Source organism: Hylobates moloch, unplaced genomic scaffold (genome assembly GCF_009828535.3).
Source record: "Hylobates moloch isolate HMO894 unplaced genomic scaffold, HMol_V3 SCAFFOLD_1, whole genome shotgun sequence".
NCBI classification, from domain to species: Eukaryota; Metazoa; Chordata; class Mammalia; order Primates; family Hylobatidae; genus Hylobates; species Hylobates moloch.
Window position 1 is genome coordinate 102,938,341 of NW_026652276.1, and position 22,559 is coordinate 102,960,899.

The 22,559-nt window shown below is 43.2% G+C and overlaps 1 protein-coding gene across 7 annotated transcripts in view; it reads right to left on the minus strand.

The window, feature by feature from the left end:
- The window catches only part of GTF2I (general transcription factor IIi), a 113,141-nt gene that overhangs the window by 74,612 nt on the left and 15,970 nt on the right, over positions 1-22,559 (minus strand). The window lies entirely within an intron of this gene.

Sequence of the window (22,559 nt, forward strand, 5' to 3'; positions counted from 1 at the left end):
TCTTACTAAGAAAACAGATCACAGGCATCAACTAACATGTAAGATTCTTTATAATACAGCATATTCTGCCCAGGCACGTTGGCTCACGCCTATCATCCCAGCACTTTGGGAGGCTGAGGCAGGAGAATCGCTTGAACCCAGGAGGTGGAGGCTGCAGTGAGCGGAGATCGCACCACTGCACTCCAGTCTGGGTGACAAGAGCAAAACTCCGTCTCAAAAAAACAAAACAAAACAAAACAGAAATGTAAATTTTATGTTATGTATATTTTACCAAAATAAAATGAAAACAATACACCATATAAAAACATACTGGCCAGGCGTGGTGGCTCATGTCTCTAATCCCAGCTCTTTGGGAGGCTGAGGCAGGTGGATCACCTGAGGTCGGGAGTTCAAGATTAGCCTGGCCAACATGGCAAAACTCCGTCTCTACTAAAAATACAAAAATGAGCCAGGCAGGGTGGTGGGCGCCTGTAATCCCAGCTACTCAGGAGTCTAAGACAGGGGAATCGCTTGAACCTGGGAGACGGAGGTTGCAGTGAGCCGAGATCACGCCATCTCACTGGAGCCTTGGTGACAGAGTGAGCCCGTCACACACACACACAAAAAATTATGTATATTTTACCAAAATAAAACCAAAACAATACACCATATAAAGACATACTAAGATGGCAAAATCTAAAGCAAATTTCTAAAACTGAAATACTAAAAAGGTTTTCTGTAAATAGCGTGCAAATTAGATGCCTATTAAAAATTGTCCCTTTTAATTTAGTTGAATTAATTCTACTTTTAGGGAGCTATTGAATAATTATATAAACTTAATATGGAAAGATAACTGAAAAATTTAAAAATTAAACACTGGAAACAAGAATAGTAACTGTAAAAACATAAATTAATTTACTGACAACACCCAAGTATTCCTTAACTAAATCCCCAGGGTTCTGGAGAACGTGGACAAGCAGTTGAGGAGCTGTCAGCAGAAAACTGTTATGCCTAAAAATGTCAGTAAATCTTTTCCCTATTATTAAAAGGATGCTCTATTTCCCTATTATTAAAGACTGTGATCTAGCTTTATCTGTTACCATGTGAATTAACTGCTAGCCCAGATTACCCATCAACAGGTAATGAAGCATACATACTTAGGAAGTTGCACTTTATAATAAAAACCATAATCCACTGGGCATGGTGGCTCATGCCTATAATCCCAGCACTTTGGGAGGCCGAGACGGGTGGATCTCCTGAGGTCAGGAGTTCAAGATCAGCATGGCCAACATGGTGAAACCCTGTCTCTATTAAAAATTCAAATTAGCCGGGCATGGTGGTACGCACCTGTAATCCCAGCTACCTGGGAGGCTGAGGCAGGAGAATCGCTTGAGCCCAGGAGGCGGAGGTTGCAGTGAGCCAAGATTGTGATGCTGCACTCCAGCCTGGGTGACAGAGTGAGACTCCATCTCAAAAAAATAAAATAAATAAATACAAACCATAATAAAAAATAATTGACACTTGGCCGGGCACAGTGGCTCAAACCTGTAATCCCAGCATTTTGGGAGGCTGTGGCAGGTGGATCTCATGAGGCCAGGAGTTCGAGACCATCCTGGGCAATGTGGTGAAACCCTATCTCTACTAAAAATACAAAAATTAGCCAGGCATGGTGGTGTACTGTCTGTAATTCCAGCCACTCAGGGGGCTGAGGCACGAGAATCAATTGAATCCAGTAGGTGGAGGTTGCAGTGAGCCAAAATCACGCCACAGCACTCCAGCCCGAACAACAAAGCAAGACTCTATCTCAAAAAAAAAAAAAACCAAAACCAAAACAAACAAACAAAACACTTAGCCCCATATATTTGAACAAACAGAAGCAAATCTGATTCCCAAAACAAGATTCCCTGACTAGAGACGGAATTAAAAGCCGTATCAAGCAAGTGAATAGGTAAATTACAGAAATTATTTGGCCTAACAGCCTAGGTCCCATTCTTTTTCTCTTGGATAAGACTAAGTGAATTTGTCTGGTTTTCTTTCCCTCTCCCTCTCCCCCAAGTCTAAGTAAATTTGCATTAAAATGTGGCTTAGGCGAAATGGACAACAAAGGCATATATGTTTCTCTAATTAGACATTTGCTTAGCATACACTTTCATTATTTCTGAAAATTCATGGTATTTCTTCATAATCTCACTTTTCCTTTAATTCCCCAGTGAAAGAAAACAGAGATGTGTTCTCATTTTACAAATGCAGTGATTTGTCAAGGTCATATAGCCACTATCACAGTCAGAACATGAAACTAGGGCAATTTTCTGCCTACTGCTGTTACCACTTCTTCTCATCTTTAATCACCATAAATCTGCTATCAAGTCATCATGAGGCCGGAGAATAGGGTCTGGAGGCAGGGAACCTAAGGCCAATTCATGCTGAATTCCTGGAACTAAATCAAAAGGAAAACCCCAACTTTCCACACCTAAGTAACAAAGGGATGGGAGGCTACTCAGTGTGCAAACCACCACCCCCACTTTTTCTGTGTCCCAGATGGAAAATTGAAAGTATCTCTGATTGGTTACTTTCTGCAACCAATCAGACGTTTGCACAGGAGTGTAACTTTGTAACTTCACTTCAGCCTCTGATTGGTTCCTTCCTGCAACGAATCAGACTGACTGCGACCAAGTCTTTTTTCCTTTTTTTTTTTTTTTTTTTTTTTTTTGAGATGTAGTCTCCCTGTGTCACCCAGGCTGGAGTGCAGTGGCACGATCTCGGCTCAGTGCAAGCTCTGCCTCCTGGGTTCACGCCATTCTCCCACCTCAGCCTCCCGAGTAGCTGGGACTACAGGCGCCTGCCACCACGCCCAGCTAATTTTTTGTGTTTTTTAGTAGAGACGGGTTTTCACCATGTTAGCCAGGATGGTATCAATCTCCTGACGTCACGATCTGCCCGCCTCGGCCTCCCAAAGTGCTGAGATTACAGGCGTGAGCCATCGCGTCCGGACTCTTTTTTTCTTTTTTTAAGACGGAGTCTAGCGCTATCGCCCAGGCTGGAGTGCAGTATGACCTCTCCTATCTGTCATGACACATCAAAACTCAGAGGTCTCCCAATAAAAGAGGCCGTGAAAGAAAAAAAAAAATTAAACCTGGTAAAATGAGGACATTTTGCTTTGCGCTCATAAGGAACGCAACTAGGCATGATTTTTAAGTTTTTTTTTTTTTTTTTGGTTGGGGGAAGGAGTCTTGTTCTGTTGCCCTGGCTGGAGTGCAGTGGCACAATCCTGGCTCACTGAAATCTCCAGCTCCTGGGTGCGAGCAATTCTTCTGCCTCTGCCTCCCGAGTAGCTGGGATGACAGGTGCCCACCACCACACCCGGGTAATTTTTTTATTTTTAGTATAGATGGGGTTTCACCACGTTGGCCAGGCTGGTCTTGAGCTCCTGACCTCAGGTGGTCCGCCCGCTTCAGCCTCCCAAAGTGCTGAGATTACAGGCATGAGCCACCGCACCCAGCCTAATTCTCTATTTTTAGATGCAACACTATTTTTCGTTCATGCCTTCTCCTGCCTCAGCCTCTCGGTAGTGGGACAGGCCCGCCACCAGCCGGTAATTTTTTGTTTTTTTAGTAGAGTATCTCCTGACCTCGTGATCCGCCCGCCTCGGCCTCCCAAAGTGCTGGGATTACAAGCGTGAGCCACTGCGCCCGGCCTAGATGCAACACTATTTTTGCTTAAACAATTTAATTTTCCTTTAGATGTAACCACGTATTTATGACATAATTTGCTCATTCTTTTGTGTTCCTGCTGTCCTCTGGTGACAAACTGTTTGCTAAAATTTTTTTCTTGAAAGGTATTTTCACTGGAATAGAAACCTAGGTTGACAATTATATTCTTTCAGCACACTAAGGTTATTTCATTATCTCTTGGTGTCATTATATTTTGGCTTCCATTGTCGCTATTGGGAGGTAATCTACAGTCTCTTTTTAGGTGATTCCCATCCCTACTCCTGCTGGTTTTTTTTTTTTTTGAGACGGAGTCTCGCTCTGTCGCCCAGGCTAGAGTGCAGTGGCGCAATCTCGGCTCACTGCAAGCTCCGCCTCCCGGGTTCACGCCATTCTCCTGCCTCAGCCTCTCTGAGTAGCTGGGACTACAGGCGCCCGCCACCACGCCCGGCTAATTTTTTGTATTTTTAGTAGAGACGGGGTTTCACCATGGTCTCGATCTCCTGACCTCGTGATCCACCCGCCTCGGCCTCCCAAAGTGCTGGGATTACAAGCGTGAGCCACCGCGCCCAGCCACTCCTGCTGTTTTTAAGGTTTTTTTTGTCTCAGATGTTTTCTACAGTTTCACTGTGTATTCTAGGTGTAGATTTTATTTTTATTAAACATATGTCTGTCATTCACTGGGCTTCTTGACTATGGAATGGTATCCTTCAATGTGGAAAACTCTCAGCTATTGTCTCTTTAGATTCTGCCCCATTCTCTATCTCCTATCCTAATGGGACTGACATTAATGTATGTTAGTCTTCACTTTATCCTTTTAGCTTCTTACCTTTTTTTTACTTTTTCTTCTCCATACTAAACAATTATTTCTTCTGGCTTACCTTCCATTTCACTAATTCCTTCTTCATCTTTTTATTCTGTTGTTAAAACACCTATCTGGTTTTAAATTTTGTTTGTAATTTTCATTTCTACGATTTCTAGTTACTGCTAAGTCATATTTTATAGTTTCCTACTCTCTAAGGAATTTCAAGATTGTCATATTTCTTTTAAGGTAATGGGGAAGTTATTTTATAGTCTCTGATAATTCCAAATCTCAAGTTTTTGCAGGACTATTTCTGTTGTTCCTAGTGGTTCTTACCCTTATGCATGGTTCTTATTCCCTTGTATGCCTAATTATCTTAGTGAGTTAGTTATTTTACATGAAAAAATTCCTTATAATCTTAAGCCTAGGGTGATGGCAGCTTCCTCCAGGTGTCAAGAGACAACACCTGCCTAGAATCACTCTAATCCAAGTTGGAGACTTGCTTCCTTGGCCCACCCAGTAGAAGTTAACCCAGGCCACAAGTAAGGATGCAGACTATTCTGAGTCTCTCACCCCACAAAGCTTTCAAAACTCAAGGTCAAGTGGTGAAATGTTTGCCTTCAGAACAAGAGCAATTCTCATTTCTGTTATCTGACTTCCCATAACACAGCCCTTCAAGTTTTCTCTACTTTTCAACTTTCTGGTGTTTTCACGAAAGTTTTGTTCTATAATTTTATAACACTGTTGGTTGTTTTCAGTAAGAATAACTAACCTCACCAACTCTGGGAACCATACCTTCCATATCCTTTATTCTCAAGAACAATTTATGAATTAGCCAGAACTACTTTAGATTGTGAGGTTACCAATTCCCGATTCAAACAAGATCAAGTACAAAAGAGAACTTTTATTGCTTCATTTAATTAATTAAGTCTAAAGGTTATACTGGCTCCACATATAGCTAGATCCAAAACCACAAAATAAGTCATTAGAATTCTCTCGGCTTAAGCAGAAGGGTGTCCTCCCTAAGGCAGACCTGACAGCCACATGTGCCTTCATGCATACCACATTCCTGTCCTGTGATCCCAGAGGCAGAGAACTATCACATACTCCCATTACTTTTTTTTTTTTTTTTTTGAGACGGAGTCTCACTTATCACCCAGGTTGGAGTGCAGTAGCACAATCTCAACTCACTGCAACCTCTACCTCCTGGGTTCAAGTGATTCTCCTGCCTCAGCCTCCCGAGTAGCTGGGATTACAGGCATGCACCACCACGTCTGACTAATTTTTGTATTTTTAGTAGAGACGGGATTTTGCCATGTTGGCCAGGCTGGTCTCGAACTTCTGACCTCAGTTGACCCGTCTGCTTTGGGCTCCCAAAGTGCTAGGATTACAGGCGTGAGCCACTATGCCCAGCCTTCCCATTACATTTTGTGTAAAAGATCTGGGCATGTGTGTCATAAGCCTACCCAAATCCAATTACTGTGGCTGGTCAGAAGATGACACGGGATATACTGTGATTAAACAGACACACAAAAAATAACAGCTATGTGAGCCTGCTATACCTTCTTTCCCATTTTTTTTTTCTTTTTTTTTTTATTTTTGAGACAGAATCTTGCTCAATCACTCAGGCTGGAGTGCAATGGCACAATCTCGGCTCACTGCAACCTCCACCTCCCAGGTTCAAGCGATTCTCCTGCCTCAGTCTCCCAAATAGTTGGGATTACAGGCGCCTGCCACCACACCCAGCTAATTTTTGTATTTTTAGTAGAGATGGGGTTTCGTCATGTTGGTCAGGCTGGTCTTGAACTCCTGACGTCAGGTGATCCGCCCGCCTTGGCCTCCCAAAGTGCTGGGATTACAGGCGTGAGCCACTGCGCCCAGCGTCCCATTTTTTCAATCTCCTCAGTTCTTCTATTCTCAACGTTTTTTGACTTCACCTTTTGTTTCCCTGATTTGATTTTAATTCTCCTTCATGAGTTTCAAAGATGAACTCAATTGGCCTGTTGCTGTTTCATTGTTTATCTCTGATTCTGGTTGGCTACTGTATATGTGATGCCTTCTTTATCTCTGAAAACAGACTCTAGCCATTGTTTGAAATCCTCTTGAGTTTCCTGTTGGAGATCCATTTCAGGTATTAGATTTATCTGTGTCCTTGCTGTTCTGATTCATTCTTCCTCAAAATAAGCCAATAACTAATTCCATAAAATTTTCTTTTTGACTGTACTTCTGCTTTAATTATCTGATTCCTTGTCATTAATACCAAACAGCACACAACAACATTTGGTTTTGGGTTTTATGAGACAAAGTCTCACTCTGTTGCCTGGACGAGTACAGTGGCACCATCACTGCTAACTGCAGCCTCCACCTCCTGCGTTCAAGCGATCTTTCCACCTCAGCATCCCTACTAGCTGGGACTACAGACTTGCAGCACCACACCCGGCTAATTTTTTGTATTTTTAGTAGAGATCTCACTATGTTGCGCAGGCTGGTCTCGAACTCCTGAGATCAAATGATCCTCCCACCTCAGTCAACCAAAGTGCTAGGATTAAAAGCATAAGCCACTGCACCCAGACAAAAAAAAATATTTCATAGTGAGTGAAAGGAAGAACGCGCTTGAAGATTTTTACAAACCTTATCATTACCCTAATAAAAACTGAGGTTCTTAATATTTTTTATGATGCTGTTCTCTGAAAGACTTCTGAACTTTCAATACATTTCTGCTTCAAAACAAGGTTCCAGTCAGACTGGTAAGTGGGGAGGCGCTAGAACACTCTTTTATTTAAATTATATTCACGCCCTATTTCTTTTTCATGTTATAATATATATATATATACACACACAAATACATATAAACATATAGGCCGGGCGCGGTGGCTCACGCTTGTAATCCCAGAACTTTGGGAGGCCGAGGCGGGTGGATCATGAGGTCAGGAGATCAAGACCACGGTGAAACCCCGTCTCTACTAAAAATACAAAAAAAAAAAAAAATTATCCGGGCGTGGTGGCGGGCGCCTGTAGTCCCAGCTACTCAGAGAGGCTGAGGCAGGAGAATGGCGTGAACCCGGGAGGCGGAGCTTGCAGTGAGCCGAGATTGCGCCACTGCACTCCAGCCTGGGCGACAGAGCGAGACTCCGTCTCAAAAAAATAATAATAAAAATAAAAAAATAAATAAATATATAAAAATTACATGTATGTGTATATATAAATTTTTATTTTGAGATGGACTCTGGCTCTTGTCACCCAGGCTGGAGTACAATGGTGTGATCTCAGCTCATTGCAACCTCCACCTCCCGGGTTCAAGCGATTCTCCTGCCTCAGACTCCCAAGTAGCTGGGATTACAGGTGTCCGTCACCGCCCAGATAGTTTTTCTACTTTTAGTAAAAATGGGGTTTCACCATGTTGGCCAGGCTGGTCTCGAACTCCTGATCTCAGGTAATCTGCCTGCCTCGGCCTCTCAAAGGGCTGGGATTACAGGCGACAGCCACCGAGCACAGCCTACAGTTAGTTCTTTAACAAGGGACTAGAATCCCTCTCTGAATTCCAAATTGCCTCTTTACAGCCAGGTGTGGTGGCTCACACCTGTAATCTCAGCATTTTGGGAGGCCAAGGTAGGAGGATCGCTTGAGGTCTAGAGTTCAAGACCAAACTACGTTTTTAATGCATAATAACAATCAAAGGATGGCAGGTTTTAAAAACAGAATCAACACAAGGTAAATAATTAGACAGTGATTGCAACTATAATACTACACAGTCTTTCAGTAGAGAATTAACTGCCACTCACCATAAATGAACTGACTGAAGCAAAGTATAATATCCTTTTCATTAGAAAGCAAAGATGATAGTGGACACTGAACTTTCTGTATCAGCATCAGTCACATTCTAAGAAAATAAGGGATTTGGTTAAAATATATATGGAAAATATGGCAGTGGCTCATGCCCATAATCCCAGCATTTTGGGAGGTCAAGTCAGGTGGATCACTTGAGGTCAGGAATTCGAGACCAGCCTGGCCAACATGGTGAAACCCCATCTCTACTAAAAATACAAAAATAAGCTGGGCGTGGTGGTGGGTGCCTGGAATCCCAGCTACTCAGGAGGCTGAGGCAGGAGAATCCCTTGAACCCGGGAGGTGGAGGTTGCAGTGATCCAAGTTCATGCCACTGCACTCCAGCCTGGGCAACAGAGTGAGACTCCATCTCAAAAAATTAAAAAATTTTTAAAAATGTAGCTGGGCGCGGTGGCTCATGCCTGTAATCCCAGCATTTTGGGAGGCTGAGGTGGGCAAATCACAAGGTCAGGAGTTCGAGACCAGCCTGGCCAACATGCTAAAACCCCCACCTCTATTAAAAATACAAAAATTAGCTGGGCGTGGTTGCGCATGCCTGTAATCCCAGCTACTCAGGAGGCTGACACAGGAGAATTGCTTGAACTTGGGAGGCGGAGGTTGCAGTGAGCCGATATCGTGCCACCGCACTCCAGCCTGGGCGACAGCGAGACTTTGTCTCAAAAAAAAAAAAAAAAAATATATATATATATATATGAGTAGGTTACAGACTGATTATCTAGGTGGACACATTACTTATGTCACAAAACACTGCTTTCAGGTACTGTCAGGCAAACTATCTCCTTTAACAATGAAAGACAACCCTGAATTTAGACAATAGTTTAAATTAGTAAAACCTTGACTTGCCACCTAAAAGACTGAAGACTCAGTCTCAACGAAGGTGAAATGGATTTAAACTGATGAGAAACACCAGGCCCATAATTTTATTTTCTTCTGCACAAATTTCTGCAGGCTACTATTTTTACTTGTAATAAGCAATGAAGATCTACACTGCACCTTTACTTAAGGAAGGCGAGATAAACTCAAGACTGCAAAAATCAGTAACTTTCCTAACTCAATGTTTTGCATTCAAACAATAATCACTAAACCCCCAGATTCTTAGATGAATAAAAACTGAGAAAAACCTTCAAAATTAGCTAAAATAACTGCCACTAGGATATTGTCCCTGGAAGACAGTATTTAAGACGGGTAATAGTATTCAATTCTGTAATTATTCAACAGGCTTAAGAGTTTAAAAAAAAAACAAAAAAAAAACGCCGGGCTCAGTAGCTCACACCTGTAATCCCAGTGCTCTGGGAGGCCGAGACAGGAGGATGGCTTGAGCCCAGGAGGTGAAGGCTGCAGTGAGCCATGATGACACCACTGCACTCCAGCGTGGGTGACAGAGTAAGCCCCTGTGTCCATTAAAGAGAGAGAGAGAGAGAGAGACAGAAAGAATACTTTTACCAGAGAAATTTTCCATCCAAACATAAGTTTTTGACCCCCTATTCCAAAAAATGGACTACAGAGGTGAGTCTGCAGTACTGGTGGATGCACTTCTGCCTTGGCCAGTATTTCAGGGAAGTTCTCTCTTTCTTGGTTTTCTGGTGTCTTCCATCTTTCCAGTTGTCTTCATTCTTTGAGATCTAGTCTCCAGTTATCTTTTGTATAAGAGGAAAAACTGTAAAACCCAAATTTACTTTTTTTTTTTTTTTTTGAGACAGAGTCTCACTCTGTCGCCCAAGCTGGAGTGCAGTGGCTCCATCTCGGCTCACTGCAATCTCTGCCTCCCAGGTTCAAGCAATTCTCCTGCCTCAGCCTCCCGAGTAGCTGGGATTACAGGTGTGTGTCACCACACCCGGCTAATTTTCTTTTTTTAGTAGAGACGGGGTTTCACCATGTTGGCCAGGCTGGTCTTGAACTCCTGACCTCAGGTGATCTGCCCGCCTCAGCCTCCCAAAGTGCCACACCTGGCCAACCGACTCATTTTATTAACAGCCACTAAAGCCAAGTTTCAACAAAATTAAGTGACTAATGGCATCATCATATTCTTGAACGTATACACTAAGAAACATCTTCAGTCAGTAGAATAAAATGAATTCATGTATCGCTTAATGCTAAGTGAAAAATTAGTGACATCTCAAACTTTTAAAAAGTAATTTCTTCAAAACAATGAGTGGTAAGAAAAAGTTAAAATTCATCAAGTAAAATGTTAGATATTTTGTCCTAAAATGGTGCTTAAAATAAATCCAAAAGATCTAATACTAATAGTTGAATCAGCTGACTTTATTCTAAACCAGGATTCAGTTGCATTAAAACTAGTTTAGTTTATCATGTAATACTACATTTTGGCAATCTTTTAGGCCGCCTAAATCTTTTTATCTCTGTAGCTGTTGGGGTTTTTTTCGGTTTTTTTGTTTTGTTTTGGTTTTGTTTTGGAGACGGAGTCTCACTCTGTCGCCCAGGCTGGAGTGCAGTGGCGTAATCTCGGCTCACTGCAACCTCCACCTCTTGGGTTCAAGCAATTCTCCTGGCTCGACCTCTGGAGTAGCTAGCATTACAGGCACCTGCCACCACACCCAGCTAGTTTTTTTTTGTATTTTTAGTAGAGACAGGGTTTCCCCATGTTGGCCAGGCTGGTCTTGAACTCCTGACCTCAAGTGATTTGCCCGCCTCAGCCTCCTAAAGTGCTGGGATTACAGGCATGAGCCATCACGCCCAGCCAAATTGTTGGTATTTAATATTTCCATGTTCTCCCTATAATTATTAAGTACTAAAAGCCAAAACTAAAATCTGTTTTTCAGAAGGAAATTTATTCATCCCTAAAATGTCAGTATACGTTTAATATAATCAGTTCAGATTGTAAACACAGACTTTGTAAATGTCTTAATGTTTTCTATTTAATTTTTTTTTCTGGACATGTGGTTCACACTAAATGTCTTATTTTTTTCAGCATACTACCATTTGTTTTAATTACGTCCACTGAGTAGCTTCTATAGAAAATGTGCTTTGTTCGGGTTTTGGTTTTTGTTTTGTGTTGTTTTCCAGATAAGGGTCTCACTATGTTGCCCAAGATGGCTGCAAACTCCTGGGCTCAAAGGATCCTCCTACCTCAGTCTCCCAATTAGCTGGGACTACAGGCATCTGCCACCATGTCTGGCTATAGGAGATGTGTTTTCAATTTTTGTTTTAATGAGAACATGTTTAAGGTAGTTTGCTGACCCTATCAGTTTGTCTTTTGAATGACAGCAAAGAAATTAACTTCATATCTTGATATGTTTATTATAAATGGTCGACATCTGCTTGACACAATTTACAAAATGGATCTTTTTATAACCTAAGAACAGCTGATAACTAAAGACAATGTAAATTGCCCAAGATCACAGAATTGCTAAGAATAGAATCCAGATCTATCCAACTGACTGGATGTCCTCAATTCCCCATTCTCTGTCTTTTTTATTTTGTTTGTTTGTTTTAGACGGAGTCTTGCTCTGTCACCCAAGCTGCAGTGCAGTGGCATGATCTTGGCTCACTGCAACCACTGCCTCCCGGGTTCAAGCGATTCTCCTGCCTCAGCCTCCTGAGTAGCTGGGACTATAGGCGCCCATCACCACGCCCAGCTAATTTTTCTATTTTTAGTAGAGAACGGGTTTTGCCATATTGGCCAGGCTGGTCTCCAACTCCTGACCTCTAGTGACCTGCCCACCTCGGACTCCCAAAGTGCTGGGATTACAGGCGTGAGCCACTGCGCCCAGCCCCCCATTCTCTTTCAAACCACACTATACACTGTAAAATTTAATCAGATTTTAAATACTTTTCAAATTCCATTATCTACAAATTTAAACTTTAGAAAAACATTTAAGTTTTCAAGGGCTTAGATAACAACTGTAATGGTATTTAAGTCTATGAACTGACCTTCTGCCCCCACCAAAAAAAAACAGCCTCTTAAAGAAATAGGATTCCTCAATACTAAAAGGAGATCTTTTCATTTTCCCAAAGTATTGTACCACAAAATACTAGTTCATAGCTACTTTTCTTCTTTTAAAAATATTCATTCTTTTAAAAAAAAGGAGAACATGGCACACCCCATCGTAACCAAGTCATCAAAGTTAACACTAGTCTCCAGACAGACAAACACCATGTCCCACCCAACAAAATGCAAGGAAAACATGGATATTCCTGCTCAAAATGCTTAACCTCAGTATAAGCATGAGGAAGCACTGGACAAACCTGAGTTAAGAGACATTCTATAAAAATGCCTCTAGTCTTCAAAAAGGTCAAGGGCATGAATGAAACTCAAAACACTGAAGAACTGTTCTAAAATAAAGTATATTAGGCCGGGATCGATGGCTCACACCTGTAATCCCAGCACTTTGGGAGGCCGAGGTGGGTGGATCACCTGAGGTCAGGAGTTTGACACCAGCCTGGCCAACATGGCAAAACCCCATCTCTATTAAAAATACAAAAATTGGCTGGGTGTGGTGGCAGGTGCCTGTAATCCCAGCTACTTGGGAGACTGAGGCAGGAGAATCGCTTGAACCGGGGGGAAGAAGTTGCAGTGAGCTGAGATGGTGCCACTGCACTCCAGCCTGGGCGAAAGAGTGAAACTCCGTCTCAAAAAAAAAAAAAAAAAGTGTATTAGGGCATAGTGGCTCATGCCCATCATCCCAGCACTTTGGGAGGCTGAGGTGGGCGGATCATCTGAGGTTGGGAGTTCAAGACCAGCCTGACCAACATGGAGAAACCCCGTCTCCACTAAAAAAAAATGCAAAATTAGTTGGGCATGGTGGCGCATGCCTGTAATCCCAGCTACCTGGGAGGCTGAGGCAGGAGAATCGCTTGAACCCAGGAGGCAGAGGTTACAGTGAGCCGAGATTGCACGATTGCACTCCAGCCTGGGCAACAAGAGCGAAACTCCATCTCAAAAAAGTATATTAGAGAGGCAAGGAAACTGGGTGGAAATGTGATCCTGGATTACAGTCTTACAATAAAGGACATCCATCACCAAAACGATGGGCAGAACTTGAATGCAAGTCTCTGCGTGAAAGATACGTGAGCAAGTTTTGTTTATTTGCTGTTCTTGCAACTATTTTCTAAGTTTAAAAGTGACTCAGGCTGGGCGCCGTGGCTCACCCCTGAAATCCCAACACTTTGGGAGGCTGACGTGGGAGGGCTGCTTAAGACCAAGAGCTCGACACCAGCTTGGGCAACAGAGTGAGATCCCTTCTCTACCAAAAATTTAAAAAGTATCCAGGTGTCGTGGTACACGCCTGTTGTCCCAGTTACTCAAGGAGCCTGAGGCAAGAGGATCACTTGAGCCTAGGAGTTCGACGCTGCAGTGAGCTATGACCACACCACTGCACTCCAGCTTAGGAGACAGAGCAAGACCCTGTAAAAAAAAAAAGTCAGATCACTAGCTGGTTTATATTAGTTGTACATTTTAGTTGCTTTTTAAATTCATAGCTATTTTTCTTCTTTTAAAAATAGTTTTTAGGCCAGGCGCAGTGGCTCACGCTTGTAATCCCAGCACTTTGGGAGGCTGAGGTGGGCAGATCACGAGGTCAAGAGATCGAGACCATCCTGGCCAACATGGTGAAATCCCATCTCTACTAAAAATACAAAAATTAGCTGGGTGTGGTGGTGGGTGCCTGTAATCCCAGCTATTTGGGAGGTTGAGGCAGGAGAATCACTTGAACCTGGGAGGTGGAGGTTGCAGTGAGCTGAGATCACACAACTACACTTTAGATTGGCGACAGAGCAAGACTGGTCTCAAAAAAAAAAAAAAAAAAAAGAGGCCGGGCGTGGTGGCTCACGCCTGTAATCTCAACACTTTGGGAGGGCGAGGCGAGCTGATCACCTGAGGTCGGGAGTTCGAGACCAGCCTAACACAGAGAAATCTTGTCTCTACTAAAAATACAAAATTAGCCATGGCCGGGCGCGGTGGCTCACGCCTGTAATCCCAGCACTTTGGGAGGCCGAGGCGGGCGGATCACGAGGTCAGGAGATCGAGACCATCCTGGCTAAAACGGTGAAACCCCGTGTCTACTAAAAATACAAAAATTAGCTGGGCGCGGTGGCGGGCGCCTGTAGTCCCAGCTACTCAGGAGGCTGAGGCAGGAGAATGGCGTGAACCCGGGAGGCGGAGCTTGCAGTGAGCCAAGATTGCGCCACCGCACTCTGGCCTGGGAGAAAGAGCAAGACTCCGTCTCAAAAAAAAAAAAAAAATTAGCCAGGCATGGCTGCGCATGCCTGTAATCCTAGCTACTCGGGAGGCTGAGACAGGATAATTGCTTGAATGTGAGGGGCAGAGGTTGCAGTGAGCTGAGGTCAGATCACGCCATTGCATTCCAGCCTGGGCAACAAGAGCGAAACTCCATCTCAGACAAAACAAAAACAAACAAATCCAAAAACCACATAGCAGTTAAGAGCAGGAGTTGTCTGGCTGCCTAGTTTTATATTAACACTGTCCCTTACTATATTTTTCAGGTTAGCCTCATTTTTCTCAACTTTAAAATGGGATCATAATAGTGCCTACCTCACATCTCAGGATTGCTATGAGGATTAAATATGTTAATGCAGGTAGCACTTAAAACAGTAAACTTAGCTGGGGGCAGTGGCTCAGGCCTGTAATCCCAGCATTTTGGGAGGCCAACGCAGGCAGATCACGAGGTCAGGAAATCGAGACCATCCTGGCTAACACGGTGATACCCCATCTTTACTAAAAATACAAAAAATTAGCTGGGCGTGGTGGCACGCGCCTGTAGTCCCAGCTACTAGGGAGGCTGAGGCAGGAGAATCGCTTGAACCCAGGAGGCAGAGGTTGCAGTGAGCTGAGATCGTGCCGCTGCACTCCAGCCTGGGCAACAGAATGAGACTCTGTCTCGAAAGAAAAAAACAAAAAATCCCAGTAAACTCATAAACTCTCAAAAAATGTCAGTTATTGTTGTTGATATTGTCTTCAGTATTCTAGTCCAATCTCCAGCTCTGACACATCCTCCAACAGAGAGCTTCCTGTTTACTGTATATAATATCTTAGAAAAGATAAGTTCACCAGAGACTACACTAGACCTGGAATAGGCAGGACTTCTGTATGCCTTGCTTACAATGAACAATACTTCAATTCTAAGAGTTTATCTCCATAGGCTTACTAGGTATTTTCCCAAGGAAAATAAATTAGGTCAGCAATTCAGAGGCTCTGTGTTTTTTTTTTGTTTTTTTTTTTTTTGAGACAGAGTCTCACTCTGTTGCCCAGGCGGGAGTACAGTGGCGCAATCCTGGCTCACTGGAAACTCTGCCTTCCGGGTCCAAATGATTCTCCTGCCTCAGCTCCCGAGTAGCTGGGATTACAGGGGTGCACCATCACTCCTGGCTAATTTTTGTAATTTTAGTAGAGACGAGGTTTCACCATGTTGCCCAGGCTGGTCTCAAACTCCTGAGCCCAGGCAATATCTGCGCGCCTCAGCCTCCCAAAGTGCTGGGATTACAGGCGTGAGCCATCGTGCCCGGCCAGAGGTTCTGTTTTACAAATATTTAATAGCAGGATGTAAACTATCACAATTTATATTAATGTATATTAACATATACACTTCAGCAGACAAGAAATAGAGCCAAAGAACCCATTTTAGTTCATTTGACTTTAATTTTTAACATATATATTTTATATATATATATATCTATATGGCAAGTACTTCCAAATAAAATAAGAAATCCCTAAACCAAACCTTTGATCAGGATTGATTTTTAAATCAAGACTTTGAATTTTTTTTTTTTGAGACAGGGTCTTGTTCTGTCATGCAGGCTGGAATGCAGTGGCAGGGACATGGCTCATTGCAGCCTCAACCTCCTGGGCTCAAGCAATCCTCCCACCTCATCCTTCATAGTAGCTGAGACTACAGGAATGCACCACCACGCCCGGCTAATTTTTTTGATTTTTTGGTAGAGACAGGGTCTCACTATGTTGCCTAGGCTGGTGTCAAACTCTTGTGCTCAAGCAGTCCTCCTACCGTAGCCTTTCAAAGTACTGAGATTACAGACGTGAGACACCATGGCCAGCCGGCTGCTGTGAAATTTTTCTAGGGGTGTATGCAGACATTTTTAAGATACTAAATTGTTAATTTTTATCTGCTGAAATAAAGCTGGCACTTACATCAGTAAATAACAAATATCCCTCAAGAAAAAATAAAATAAATTTGAAGTGTTAAGATTTGAAATGATTTACAACTGTGTTGTATTCCTACTTAAAGCTTTATAGTATGGTGACCCCATTAAAGAAAAAAAAAAAAAGCTTCAGACAGCTAATAGCTAAATTTGACTTTTAAAAAGCCAGGTGAAGGAAAGAATGACAAAATAATAAAGAAAGGATCTAGCCAGGTACAGTGGCTCATACCTGTAATCCCAGCACTTCGGGAGGCCAGGGTGGGCAGATCACCTGAGGTCAGGAGTTCAAGACCAGCCTGGACATCATGGTGAAATTCTGTCTCTACCAAAAATACAAAAATTAGCCAGGTGTGGTGGCACACACCTGTAATCTCAGCTACTTGGGAGGCTGAGGCAGAAGAATCACTTGAACCCAGGAGGCGGAGATCGTGCCACTGCACACCACCCTAGGCAACAGAGTGAGACTCTTGTCTCAAAAAAAAAAAAAAAAAAAAAAAAGGATCTGCCCAATCAGTGGATCACAAGTTCAGCTCTGAGTTCTGAGTTTCACAGTAGCCAAAACAACATCCTTAAAAAACAAACAAGGAAAAATCTTACCAGCTATTCAGAAAGACCTATTTTCCTTGCACCACAGTTTAAGACACCATTTTTGCATATGTATTAATTATACTTTTAAATTGATAGTCCAGATTTTTAAACAGCAGCAGCTTGCTCTGCCAACACACATAAAGAATGTGTCCCTTTGACATGACTCCAAATTTAAAACTCAGTTGGACTTGGAAAAACCGTTTGGAAGAGAAAATGAAAATCAAGTAGCTATTGTCTAAGGATCCATCTTTACTTTGTTCTTGAGGTGTTTTTTTTTCTTTTTTTTTTTTTTGAGAAAGAGTCTCACTCTGTTGTCTAGGCTAGAATGCAGTGGCATGGTCTCAGCTCACTGCAACCTCCGTCTCCCAGGTCCAAGTAATTCTCTTGCCTCAGCCTCCCGAGTAGCTGGGACTGCAGGTAGATGCCACCACACCCGGCTAATTTTTTGTATTTTCAGTAGAGATGGGGTTTTACCATGTTGGCCAGGATGGTCTCAAACTCCTGACCTCAGATGATCCACCCACCTCAGCCTCCCAAAGTGCTGGGATTACAGGCGTGAGCCACCCGCACCCGGCCATCTTTACTTTTTTAAAAGCACTGTTCACAGAAGGCAGGCAACAGAGCAAAGCTATTAGGAAGGTGAGCTTTGCAATCAGGCAAAAGTTCTGAATTCAAGTCCTGTCTCCAATCTTATAGGTGACCCTGGGATTCTTTAATCCCAAATTTACTAGTCTGGAAGATGACAACAGTCTGCATACTTACCTTACAAAGTTGGTAATACATCAGAATGCATGTCAATTCTTAATAAAAGAATTATTTAATAATTATTAATAAAGCGCATCACAAAAGCATTCAGTGAATTGAGCAAGCATTTATCATTTAAACTTCACTAAAATAGTTATTTTAAAAATATATGTACATATGCCGGGCGCGGTGGCTCACGCTTGTAATCCCAGCACTTTGGGAGGCCGAGGCGGGCGGATCACGAGGTCAGGAGATCGAGACCACGGTGAAACCCCGTCTCTACTAAAAATACAAAAAATTAGCCGGGCGTGGTGGCGGGCGCCTGTAGTCCCAGCTACTCGGAGAGGCTGAGGCAGGAGAATGGCGTGAACCCGGGAGGCGGAGCTTGCAGTGAGCCGAGATTGCGCCACTGCACTCTAGCCTGGGCGACAGAGCGAGACTCCGTCTCAAAAAAAAAATATATATATATATATATATGTACATATATCTATTAATTTACATAAAAACTCACCAAATCCAAGCCTGGTAAATTGAAAATAGCTTATTTCCCAACAAACTGCATTAATTATCACTGCTAAATAAAATAACCTATTTTCTGAGAGAGCAGGAAAATGAATGAGACAAGTGTCAAAATAAATAACTGCTTTGAACTGACGTATGTGTACCTTTTAAGGCATCTGAGCATGAACACCTGCTTATGTCAAATTTACTCCTCAAAGATCGTTTTAAAATTTAACTTTAAAAAGTCACCTTGGCCGGACACAGTGGTTCACACCTGTAATACCCGCACTTTGGGAGGCCGAGGTGGGTGGATCACAAAGTCAGGAGTTCGAGACCAGCCTGGCCAATATGGTGAAACCCCGTCTCTACTAATAATACAAAAATTGCTGGGCGTGGTGGCGTGCGCCTGTAGTCCCAGCTACTCGGGAGGCTGAGGCACGAGAAGAGCTTGAACAGGAGGCAGAGGTTTCAGTGAGCCGAGATCGTGCCACTGCACTCCAGCCTGGGCAACAGAGGGAGACTCTTTCTCAAAAAAAAAAAAAAAAAAGTCACCTTCCAGCTGGGCGCAATGGTTCATACCTGTAATCCCAACACTTTGGGAGGCCGAGGCGGGTGGATCACTTGAGGTCAGGAGTTCAAGACCAGCCTGGCCAACATGATGAAACCTCGTTCTCTACCAAAACACACAAAGATTAGCCAGGCATTGTGGTGCACGCCTGTAATCCCAGCTATTCAGGAGGCTGAGGCACCAGAATCGCTTGAACCCGGGAAGTGGAGGTTGCATTGAGCTGAGATTGTGCCACTGCACTCCAGCCCGGGAGACAGAGCAAGACTGTCTCCAAAAAAACAAAAAAAAAAAGTAAACTAGTCTGGATACACAAACTAAACTAAAAGATTCTTTATCTTGAAGCTCTCAACAATGTCATTTGCCCATGCCAGTATTTTCCAAGAAACACGCTGTGTTCTGAGGCCTCATAGGATGAGGCCGTCAGTATGCTGAATAAATGAATAAATAGTTACTGTTCCTGACGTGATAAAAGATCCCTTCTTTTGGGCCGGGCGTGGTGGCTCACACCTGTAATCCCAGCACTTTGGGAGACTGAGGTGGGAGGATCGCTTGAGCCCAGGAGTTTGAGACCAGCCTGGGCAACACAGCAAGATCCTGTCTCTATAAAAATAAATTAATGTATTTTTAAAAATTTAAAAGATCCCTTCTTAACCGGACACGGTGGCTCATATATGTAATCTCAGCACTTTGGGAGGCCAAGGCAGGTGGATCACGAGGTCAGAAGTTCGAGACCAGCCTGGTCAACACGGTGAAACCCCATATTTTCTAAAAACACAAAAATTAGCCAGGCATGGTGGTCGGCGCCTGTAATCCCAGCTACTCAGGGGGCTGAGGCAGGAGAATTGCTTGAACCCAGAAGTGGAGGTTGCAGTGAGCCAAGATCACGTCACTGCACTCCAGCCTGGGTGACAGAGTGAGACTCCATCTCAATAAATAAATAAATAACTATGATCTCTAAGGACTGTGTATGGAAATGAGATCAAAACACAAGCAGGAATTCTCAAAAGCATAGAACCTATACAATCAGAAAACTTCCTAGGTTCTGTCTGCTAAACAGGGTTCTACATAACCAGTTATATTATGGACCAAACTCTTCATCATGCTCCACTTTTCCAAGTACACCATAATATAATTATATATACTTCTTACACGCACACACACACACACACACACACACACACACAGACACATACACACACACAATGTGCTTTGCCATGCTACAAAACAAAAACTCCAAAAACCACAAAAAGGATTAAATAAGGAGATTCTAACACACAGGTGAACTTGATAATATCCTGCATTCCAGCCTGGGCAACAGAGCAAGACCCTGTCTCAAAAAAAAAAAGTTCTGGACCACTGAACTCTACATACACTTAAAAATGGTTAAGACTGGGTGCAGTTGCTCACGCCTGTAATCCCAGCACTTTGGGAGGCCAAGACAGGTGGATCACGAGGTCAGGAGATTGAGACCATCCTGGCCTACATGGTGAAACCCCATCTCTACTAAAAATACAAAAATTAGCTGGGCGTGGTGGTGTGCACCTGTAGTCCTAGCTACTCGATCGGCTGAGGCAGGAGAATCGCTTGAACCCGGGAGATGGAGGTTGCCATGAGCCAAGATGGTAAAAAAAAAAAAAAAAAAAAAAAAAAAAAAAATTTTTTTTGTAAAATCAGGCTGGGTGTGGTGGCTCATGTCTCTAATCCCAGCACTTTGGGAGGCAGATGCAGGCAGATTGTTGGAGCTTAAGAGTTTGAGACCAGCCTGGGCAACATAGCGAGACCCCCATCTCCACAAAAAATAAAAAATCAAGCCAGACGTGGTGGCATGCACCTGTAGTCCCAGCTACTCAGGAGACTGAGGTGGGAGGATGTCTTGACCCTAGGACACGGAGGTTACAGAGAGCCAAAAGCATACCACTGCACTCCAGCCTGGGCAACAGAGTGACACCCCATCCCTTCCCCAACAAAAAAAAGGTTAAAATGGTAATTTTTGTGTTAAGTATATGTTACCACAATTTAACAACAACAACGACGACAACAAAAAAAAAACACTATAACGAACAACTCCAAAGAAAGGCATTCACAGTGTAAATGGCAGACACAAATTTATTCTTCATAAAGGAACAAATTCATCTTACAGGATTTTCTTTTTTTTGAGATGGTGTCTTGCTCTGTCACCCAGGCTGGAGAGCAGTGGCAAGATCTCGGTACACTGCAACCTCTGCCTCCCAGGTTCAAGTGATTCTCGTGCCTCAGCCACCCAAGCAGCTGGGATTACATGCACCTGTCACCACTCCCAGCTAATTTCTGTATTTTCAGTAGAGACGTGTTTTTTTGTTTGTTTGTTTTCCTTGCGACATAGTCTTGTTCTATGGCCCAGGCTGGAGTGGAATGGAGTGATCTTGGCTCACTGCAACCTCCGCCTCCCGGGTTCACGCCATGCTCCTGCCTCAGCCTCCTGAGTAGCTGGGTCTACAGGCGCCCGCCACCACGCCCGGCTAATTTTTTTTTTTTTCGTATTTTTAGTAGAGACAGGGTTTCACCATGTTAGCCATGATGGTCTCGATCTCCTGACCTCGTGATCCACCCGCCTTGGCCTCCCAAAGTGCTGAGATTACAGGCGTGAGCCACTGCACCCAGCCAATTTTTTGTATTTTTAGTAGAGACAGAGTTTCACCATGTTGGCCAGGCTGGTCTCAAACTCCTGACCTCAAGTGACTCATGGCCTCCCAAAGTGCTGGGAGTACAGGAGTGAGCCACCACACCCAGCCAAAAAAATTTTTTTTTAATGCTTACCATGGGGAAAAACGAAGAAAGAAAATGAACAGGAGGAAGGAGTGACACTAATGAATCTTGCAGGGTCTATTTCTCTGCCCTTTCCTCATATGGACATAATACATGCCATCGTCCTCCTCTGTCAAATTATCTCACAGATGAGATCATGTAATTTAAGTGCATTAAAGTCTAATGCCAAAGCCAGTTACTAATTTTAGTTCACTTCCAATACCCTATTTATTTTCTTGAAACCAATTACGGTCTGAAAACTCAATCTAGATAAAATTCTACTCACGTCATGTATGTGTTATAGTCAACAGTAAGAGCTAAATATCTAGATATAACAAATTATAATGAACAACATCTAAAGCATACATTCTTAGGTTTCATCAATCAAACTGTCAAGCTCTGGCCAGGCGTGGTGGATCACGTCTGTAATCCCAGCACTTTGGGAGGCTGAGGTGGGCAGATCACCTGAGGTCAGGGGTTCCAGACCAGCCTGGCCAACATACAGTAAAACCCCTTCTCTACTAAAAAATACAAAAATTAGCTGGGCATGGTGGCGCACACCTGTAGTCCCAGCTACTTGAGAAGCTAAAACAGGAGAATCCCTTGAACCCGGGAGGCAGAGGTGGAGGTTGCAATGAGCTGGGATCCTGCCACTGCACTCCAGCCTGGGTGACAAAGCGAGACTCCATCTCAACAAAACAAAACATAAAAACAATGTAGCAGTCACAGGGGAAAATCCCACAGAGGAACAAGTCCTTGCCCTTGCAATTCATATTCTCCAGAGTTCTTGGAGATTAACATCGTAGTCAATATTACTAGTAAAATTTTCGCTTCCTCAATTTCCCAAAAGTCTTTATAATAGTACTTTTATGACTAATATTTCTTGAATGTCTACTATATGCCAGAC